General features: G+C 46.0%; 1 pseudogene; it reads right to left on the bottom strand.

Annotated features, from left to right (window-relative positions):
* Positions 1-520: 520 nt before the first annotated feature.
* Positions 521-3924, bottom strand: LOC100595730 (annotated as a pseudogene).
* Positions 3925-9013: the final 5089 nt, after the last annotated feature.

Below are 9013 nucleotides of genomic sequence, written 5' to 3'. Positions count from 1 at the left end.
GTCTTGCAGCCACAGACCCGGGGGGAGCTGATGTTCCGGTTTCAGGGTCTCCAGCCGCAACCCGGGAGGAGCTGATGTTCCGCTTTTGGGGTCTTTCAGCCGCGGACCCGGGGAGGAGCTGATGTTCCGGTTTGGGTGTCTTGCCGCCGCGGACCCGGGGAGGAGCTGATGTTCTGGTTTGAGGGTCTCGCAGCCGCGGACCCAGGGAGGCGCTGATGTTCTGGTTTGAGGTTCTCGCAGCGCGGACCCGGGAGGAGCTGATGTTCCGGTTTGAGGCTCTTGCAGCCGCGGACCCGGGGAAGAGCTGATGTTCTGGTTTGAGGGTCTTGCAGCCGTGGACCCAGGGAGGAGCTGATGTTCTGGTTTGAGGGTCTTGCAGCCACAGACCCGGCGAGGAACTGATTTTCCTCTTTGAGGGTCTTGCAGCCGCAGACCTGGGGAGGAACTGATGTTCCGTTCCGGTTTGAGGGTCTTGCAGCCGTAGACCTGGAGAGGAGCTGATGTTGAGCTGATATTCCAGTTGCAGTTTGAGGGCCGGGGAGCTGATGTTCCAGTTTGATGGCCGTGCACCTGGAGACCCAGAGAGGAACATCTAACTGGAACATTTGCTCCCCGCAGTGCCTCCAGCTGCATCGCTCCCAAACCGGAGCATCTCTTCCCACCCGGGTCTCCAGCTGCACGGCCCTCAAACTGCAATATTGTCTACCCTCAAGTCTCCAGTTGCAACGCCCTCAGAATTGAACATGAGCTCCCCACCGGGTCTGCAGCTTCACGGCCCTGAAACTGGAACTTCAGCTTCCCACCGGGTATCCAGCTGCATGGCCCTCAAACTGGAACATCAGCTCCCCGCCAGGTCTCCAGCTGCTGGGGGCTGACAAACCTTTCGTTGATTAAGTGGCCTGGGTGTCCCAGGCCCATTTATATTAGACCTCTCAGTATAGCTTGGTGCATTTCCAGGAAACGTAACACCATTCATTCGATTTAAACTATTGGAATTGTTTTTCTCTGAAGAAGGATAAACACAGCTAACAACCATCACATTCTTTTCGACTCCTCTGAGAAGTTTGTCTGTTCCTGTATAGTTTCTCCTAGGATCTGTTAACAATTCACCTAGTCACTGAATAGTAAAAGGGATACCTTAAATCCAGTGACAATTTTCAGTATTCTTTCCTTCATTTCATCAAAGGGAATATATTCGACATTAGGGTTGGGAGGACCTCTTGCCTCAGGAGCTGAAGTTCTGAAATCATCCATCACTTTCTCCTGTTTGAAAATAAAATAGTCTTTAAATTGGGACCACTGAATCTGTTTCTCCAGTCTTGGCTACATGACAAAGAAACTGATCCAGGACAGGACAAGCTTTCTTTTTCCCCCTCTTCTCAAAATCTTCCAGTGCCTCCTGGAGCCTCTCGGCGTCCATGGCTTCCCGGAGTCCCTCACAGCCTCTGCCTCCCTCCGCGGGTCTCTTGGGGACCGGAACGCCTCCCCCCACCCCCGACGTCCTCCCACTCCCTCGCACACACTCCAGCATGCAGGGCAAGTGGGGTGGGGGGTAACGAAGGGAGCCAGGGGAAGCGTGTGAGAGAGTGAGACCGACAGAGCGAGCACCTCCCCAAGCCGCTACCACCAACCCTCCAACATGGCGCCTGGCACGTCAACCTAAAAAGTTATTTCTTGGAGAAGCGATGGATGACAGAGATTAATCTGAGAGTTACTGTTAATGGAGAAACTTAGAACTTACCATTTTTCCTGTGAGGTTTTGGTGCTCATACTGCTGTTCTGTGAGTTCTGGCAATTGAGTCCGTTCACACAGCCTGGTGATGCAGCAGGTGCCACAGAAGGACCCTGTCCCGGCTGGCCTGCTCCACTTCTGTGATGGTGTGGCCTCTGTGATGGCCTCTGTGATCACTTCTATGATGGTGTGGCCTCCCCTTCTATGATGGTGTGGCCTCTGTCACAGATCTGTGACCGTGTCTTGAGGGGAGACCAGGCCCTTGATCACAAGCGTATCCATGGTGAGGGTCCGTGGATGGAACCTCCTGGATGTTCCTTCCTGATGTTCATCTGCCACCTTGCTATTTAGTGCATCTTGTTTATAACTGTCTTCTAAATATTGAGTAGAAATAAAGCATTTGTACAGTACGGGTAAGGTATACAGAATATTGACACGTTGGACACAGAGGACCGCCACCAAGTTTAGGGAGTAGAATCTCAAGAGACATAACTTTGGATGCTTCCTGGAGGCCCTGCCTGAGTCCCGGTCCCTTCCCTTCTCCTACGGAGGGAATCACTTCCTGCTTTAGTCTTTATTATTCCCACACTTTCCTTCATAGTACGTTTCTTTCACCATGTGTGTACATCCCTAAAAAATGTGCCATTTAGTTTTGAACTTTGTTTTCTTTTTGAGGCAGGGTGTTGCTCTGTTGCCTCGGCTGTAGTTTTGAACTTTGATGTGAGGAAATTCTCCTGCGTGGCTCTGAGCATCTGCTCTGTGTCTGTTTTTTCCTCCATTCTCTCCCTGAGACCCGCCCACACTGACATGGTTCATTTCATTGCTGCGTGATCTCCCATCGTCTGAGGGGAACATGGGAAATGTCTTCATCTTCCTGTGGATGAGTGTTTGGCCAGGTTGGGGTCCTTAGGACTGTGTTTTGTTGGGAACGTTCTTGGGCGTTTCTTTTGTACACAAGTGCAAGTTTCTTCTGGTCAGTAGCTTTCAAGTTTTAAAATTTCATCCCAGGTAAGAAATGTAATTTTCCTCATAACCCACAACACACACTCTTTCATATACAAGCATAACAGAAATATACTTCACAACCGTTCTTAGCAGTGCCTGGTGTTCCTGCTTCTCTCCATTCTCCCCAACACCGGCATGGATTGGGTGGTGGGATTTTTGCCCGTCTGGTGGGTGTCACGTGATATCTCCCCGTTAGGCTGAGCCCCTCTTCATGTTTTCATTAGCCATTCCTCCACATTTCCTCTTCTGTGGAGGGCCGGTTCAGCTCTTTTGCCCAGTTTCTGTGAAGTTGTTTGAGTTTTTGCACTTTTCCTTTATTATTCCTATTATGATGTTTTTGAGACAGAGTGTCACTCTGTCACCCAGGCTGGAGTGCGGTGGTGCGATCTCAGCTCACTGCAACCTCCACCTTCTGGGTTCAAATGATTCTCTTGCCTCAGCCTCCCAAGTGGCTGGGATTACAGGCACGTGCCACCATGCCCAGCTAATTTTTATATTTTTACTAGAGATGGGGTTTCACCATGTTGTCCAGGCTGGTCTGAAACTCCTGACCTCAGGTGATTCTCCCACCTCAGCCTCCCAAAGTGCTGGGATTACAGGCATGAGCCACCATGCCCGGCCTGCCTTTTTCTTTTTCAAAAGGACTCTTTGTAGATTATACCTATTCATTCCGGTGACTATCTGTGTGGCAAAGATGGGTTTGAATCCACCAGGATAAACGTGCCAGATCTCCTCTCTGATGGGAGAAGAGACAGAGAGGGATAGAAGGGTACAGAGAATCAGAGCCAAGAGGAGGCCGAGTCAGGCGGGGGTTGCAGGCTGCTGTGAGGACTTGGCTCCTTCTCTGAGTCGGGTGGGATTAGCAGGGGTTTTAAACAGAGGAACCATGGGATCTCCCTTATGCGTTTCTGCCATGGTTGGCTCAGCTGAATGCACCTCTTGAACAAGACTTGGTCTCGGACACCCAGAGGCCCTTGGTTGAGGGTTTACCTCCTGGCATGGCCACTGACACATCCACGTTTGGCTCCCACATGGCTGGGTGGTCCGAGACCTGCTCTTCCTGGGCTACTCATTGGTGGCATTTCTCAAGTTTGTCCCCTCTCAAGTCTGCCCCATCCGGGAAACCAAACACCTCTCTCTCCTACATAGAATCCCCCGTCAGCACCTCTTCCTGACTCACAGGGCATCCCGTCAACATCACAGTCCCGACCTTCCCACACAGACAAGCTCATGGGACCCCCTGATGGACCAGGACAGCGCCAGCACTAAGAAAAGCCCTGAAACTCACAGGAAGAGTGGACCAAGAAGACGGGAACAGCACGGGGCACTGGGAGCTGCAAATGCCCCCGATACTGTGAGAGATGGAGAAAGGTATGGCCATGGCTGACACAAAATATTACTCAACATTTATTAAAGGCCTAAATGGAGAACATAACGCTATCAAACCTTTAGGTAAAAACACGGGAAAATTTGTATGGCCTGGGGTTAGGCGAAAACTTCTTAGACATGACACCAAAAGCATGATTCATAAAAGTATGATTCATAATATATATGTATTATATATATAATATATATGTATATATTATTAATATATACTTATAAGTATATACATGTATATATGATATGTACATACATATATAAAAGTATACATATGGCCGGGTGCGGTGGTTCACGCCTGTAATTGCAACACTTTGGGAGGCTGAGGTGGGCGGATCACAAGGTCAGCAGATGGAGAACATCTTGGCCAACATGGTAAAACCCCATCTCTACTAAAAATACAAAAATTAGTTGGGCATAGTGGTGTGCACCTGTAATCCCAGCTACTCTGGAGGCTGAGGCAGGAGAATCGTTTGAACCCTGGAGGGGGTGGTTGCAGTGAGCTGAGATCATGCCATTGCACTCCAGCCTGGGCCACAAGAGGAAAACTCCGTCAAAAAAAAAAAAAAAAAAAAAAAAAAGTATACATATGTAAGTATATATGTCTATATTATATATATATGAAAGTCTTTTCAGGTATCTTAGTAATTAATTAGAAAATCCGCACCAGGGACTGCTAATTTAACATGTTATTGACTGAGAACATGTGACCCCACTGTCAGCATTCACACTGAAGCCTTGCTCCAGCTGTACCAACTGCTGCAGTGAGATGCATTCTTGATTTATGTTATGTTTTCCAGACTTCTTTTTTCTGTCCACATTGAAAAGACGGCCAGCTTTTGTAACCTTGCCTTGGAGATGTTAGCAGGAGAAATGTTGGCAATTCAAGGCTCTTCTGGTTTTATAAGAAAACCAGATTTTGCTGGGAGGCCTGGAGTAGAAGAGAGGGCCTTGGAGAAGCAAAAATGGGAGGAGAGACCTTCTTAGAGATCAGGAGGAGGTGAGTGTTTTCCCTTAAGTGTCCCTTCCTAACGCTCTCTTGAGAGGTCTCCAGCTCCTAAATAATTCCTGCCACCTAAACAGAATCAGATTCATCAGATTCAAAGGCATTAGGAATGCTAGGAATTTGGGGGACTTCAGAGATTACCTGTGACTACTAAGCATAAGGAACTATTTTCTGTGCACGTGGTTATTATGTCCATTGCATTTGTATGGTGGAAACACTATACATATAATGAGGTGCTATTGTGCCTCTCTTTCTAACTCTGCGTTCAGTAACATGTTGCTGGTATAGTTTGAAACTAGTCATGGTGGCAGTATTTCCACCATAGAAATCAGCACGTACTACAAATCAGGGCTTGATTTGTTTTTTGTTGATTGTCTAATCTTAAGAAAGTGATGGAAAAAAATAACACTACAGATTATATTTTAAAGTGTGTTCTGTCTGTGGTTTTACATTGTAAATACATAGAGAATTGAGAAAATATTCTTTCAGTATTTGAAAACTATTATCTAATTCAGTAAAGAAGTCTTGCAGATCATCATTAATTTAAATTTTCCTAATGTACGTCTTCATTGTTTTACTTTTCTCTTACTAATGTATAGGAAAATACAACCCATATTCATGTCAGAGCTAAAGTCATAGGTTAACGATGTGAGCAACTTCTTTGTTGAAATAGATAGGATTGATAGTAATGAAGCATTTATTCATAGTAAAATTTATAAGAAATTTATGCATATGAACACACCATTTTTGGAAGAGCCAGTTGTTAAACAATTCTCCATACACCATTGTCTGAGCAGCACACTACTGCTTTTCTTCACTCTATTTCAACCTTCCCATGATTAAAAGCTTTTGCAATTTAGTTTTTTTCTTTCTGTTTTGAAGTTTCTATGCCTCTTACAATTTATAATCTTTTAAGCCAATGTCATGTTCAAAATTGTACCTTCCCTTTCCTCCCTGCTCCCCAGTTCTGAGGTTTTTCTCCCCCTACTTGCAGGTAAATTTTGCTCCACACTCTGGTTCATTTCCTCTTTGCTTCTGTTTTAGACTAAAAACATAATCCCTACCTTCATTCTATTCTGTAACTTGGCCTATACAATAAGAAAATATATATACTAGGCTTTGAGTAATTCTGCATGGTGATTCTTCTTAGTAGTACCAGTACCAAACTAGTTTCTAGCTTGCTAGCATCCTCCTCTGTAAGAGTGAGTTGAATTGTGTGCCTTGCGGAAGGACCAGCTCCCACATCATCGTTACAAGCTGTTGACAGTCTCCTTTCTCTCTCATACTTTGTATGGTCCTAAGAATCCTTGGTGGTAGGAAGGGCCAAGATAAACCAAGTTGAGGCTATATCCTGCTACAACTGCTATAATCCTGGCCCAACTCACAAACACCACCAGGAGAATGGGACTTACTATCCCCCAGTTTGGAGGCCCACCTAAACAGCAGTGGTGCTTGCGTTTAGAGAAGGCAAAATTAATCCACTTTCAGTAGTCAATTTACCAGACTATATCAGCAGGAGAGGTTGCAGGAATCCACAGCTCTCAAGAAGCTCTTAATAAATATATTGGATTCACATATTTATATAAAATAAACACACACGCTAGAACGTCTTCCTTTTTACTTTAACATATTCAGTTTGCCACTTTGTTCCTTAACTGAAATGAAATTTAGGGTGAGGTTTAGACAAGCAGAAAGAATGGGGAAGACATACTGGAAGGATATGTGTGGTAGATTTGAGGTTCAGTGCCATTTTAGGCATGTCCTTCTGTATCATTCTATTACCATGATGTGATGATATTTGCTAATATGTGTATCTCATTATAAAATTAGTTAATGTATGGGCACTGAGGTAGTGCTTGGCACATAGTGTGTGTTCAATGATTGTGTCAGTTGAGATAGAATGGGATATGCTGCTTGAGCAGGAGACTGAAGACCCAGGTTGTTCCCAGCTACACCATCTGAAATGTGTGGCTTCCAAGATAACTTTGGCGAGCACAGAGGATTGTCTGACATGATTTGTAAGGGCTGGCATAGAAATGACTGACTTCATTTCTCCCACATCCCGTGGGCCAGAACCTAGTCATATGGCCTATTTAACCATAAGTAAAACTGGGAACAATAGTGGAAAACACAGAGTGATGTTTAGATTGCCTAACTCTGCCACCAAAAGCGCTACCTATAGTAAGAATAGGAATATATATGTATATATATTACAATACATACATATTCCTATTGCAGCAGGTTTGCTTCCAGAACACAGGTGTCATGAAAACCACCCCTAAAAGCCAAAATGGGAGAGGAAAAGATTCAATCAATGTTGTCATCGTTGGACACATAGATTCGAGCAAGTCCACCACTACTGGCCATCTGATCTACACATGTGGTGGCATCAAGAAAGAACCACTGAAAAACTTGAGAAGGAGGCTGCTGAGATGGGAAAGGGCATCTTCAAATATTCCTGGGTATTGGATGAACTGAATGCTGAGTGTGAATGTGATACTGCTCACCATTGACGCCTCCTTGTGGAAATGTGAGGCCAGCAAGTGACTATCACAGATGCCTTAGGCCACAGAGACTGTCAAAAACACGATTCCAGGGACAGATCGGGTTGGCTGTGTTGTCCTGATGATCACTGCTGGTGTTGGCACCTTCGAAGCTGGTATCTCCAAGAACGGACAGACCCGTGAGGGCCCATCAGTCCCTCAATGCTGCCCTTCCTGCCTCCCAGGCAGGTCTGGGCTTCTGTGAGTCACTCTCACAGCAGCCGTGACCCATGCAACATCTCAGAGTTTCTCAGCACAACAATTCATCATGTGCCTCAATGTTCATCCAGCAATGTCAGGAAGAAGCTGCCGGATATTGTTCTATGCTGAGTCATGAAAGTTGATTCCCAAGCTAAAGCCAGTCAAATGCAATCTTGAGATATTCTGTGGGTCAAACTAAATTTTTTGTTTGTTTGTTTTTGAGACAGGGTCTCACTCTGTTGCCCAGACTGGAGTGCAGTGGTGGGATCACCACTCACTGCAACCTCTGCCTCCTGGGCTCAAGCAATTCTCCCACCTCAGCCTTTCAGGTGGCTGGGACTACAGGCGTGCGCCACCACACCTGGCTAATTTTTAAATTTTTTATAGAGATAGGATTTTGCCATGTTGCCCAGGTTTGCCACTTTCTCTGAAGGCAAGGACATTGAAAACCAAATGCTAGAGGATACCAAGCAGAGACAAGCGTGAAAAAGAAAAGAAGAGAAAGGTGACCAAGACTGATGCATAACAGAGAATCGGGAGAATGATGCTGATTCCCAGGAGGGGTTATTATGCCACTGGTTCTCATCGGGGGCCAAAGGCCCTCTGTGGGATTGTGAAGATTTGTAAATGTGTCCAATAACCTGAGTATTTTCTTTGTCCTTGATTGTGTTTCAATTTGAGAAACAGAGAGGAAGGAGGATGGCTAGTATGGGGCATGTGTGAGACAGAAAGGTGTGGATGTGAGAGGAAGGAATTCTCACCAGGCGTGGTGGCTCACGCCTGTAATCCCAGCACTTTGGGAGGCTGAGGGGGGCAGATCACAAGGTCAAGGGATCGAGACCATCCTGGCTGACATGGTGAAACCTCATCTCTACTAAAAATACAAAAGTTAGCTGGCCGTGGTAGCATGTGCCTGTAGTACCAGCTACTCAGGAGGCTGAGGCAGGAGAATCACTTGAACCTGGGAGGCGGAGGTTGCAAGTGAGTCGAGATTGTGCCACTGCACTCCAGTGGTGACAGAGAAAGACTCCATCTTAAAAAAAAAAAAAAGGAATTTCCCAACTAACATCTGAGATTTTCCACCAGCCAGGAAAACATTAGTTAAATACTACCCCGGGCCACCTAATTCCAGGTCCTTGGAAATCCTGT

Source organism: Nomascus leucogenys, chromosome 2, assembly GCF_006542625.1.
Source record: "Nomascus leucogenys isolate Asia chromosome 2, Asia_NLE_v1, whole genome shotgun sequence".
Lineage (NCBI taxonomy): Eukaryota > Metazoa > Chordata > Mammalia > Primates > Hylobatidae > Nomascus > Nomascus leucogenys.
The sequence above is the reverse complement of the archived record's forward strand: the minus strand, read 5'-3'. Positions and strand labels throughout refer to the sequence as shown.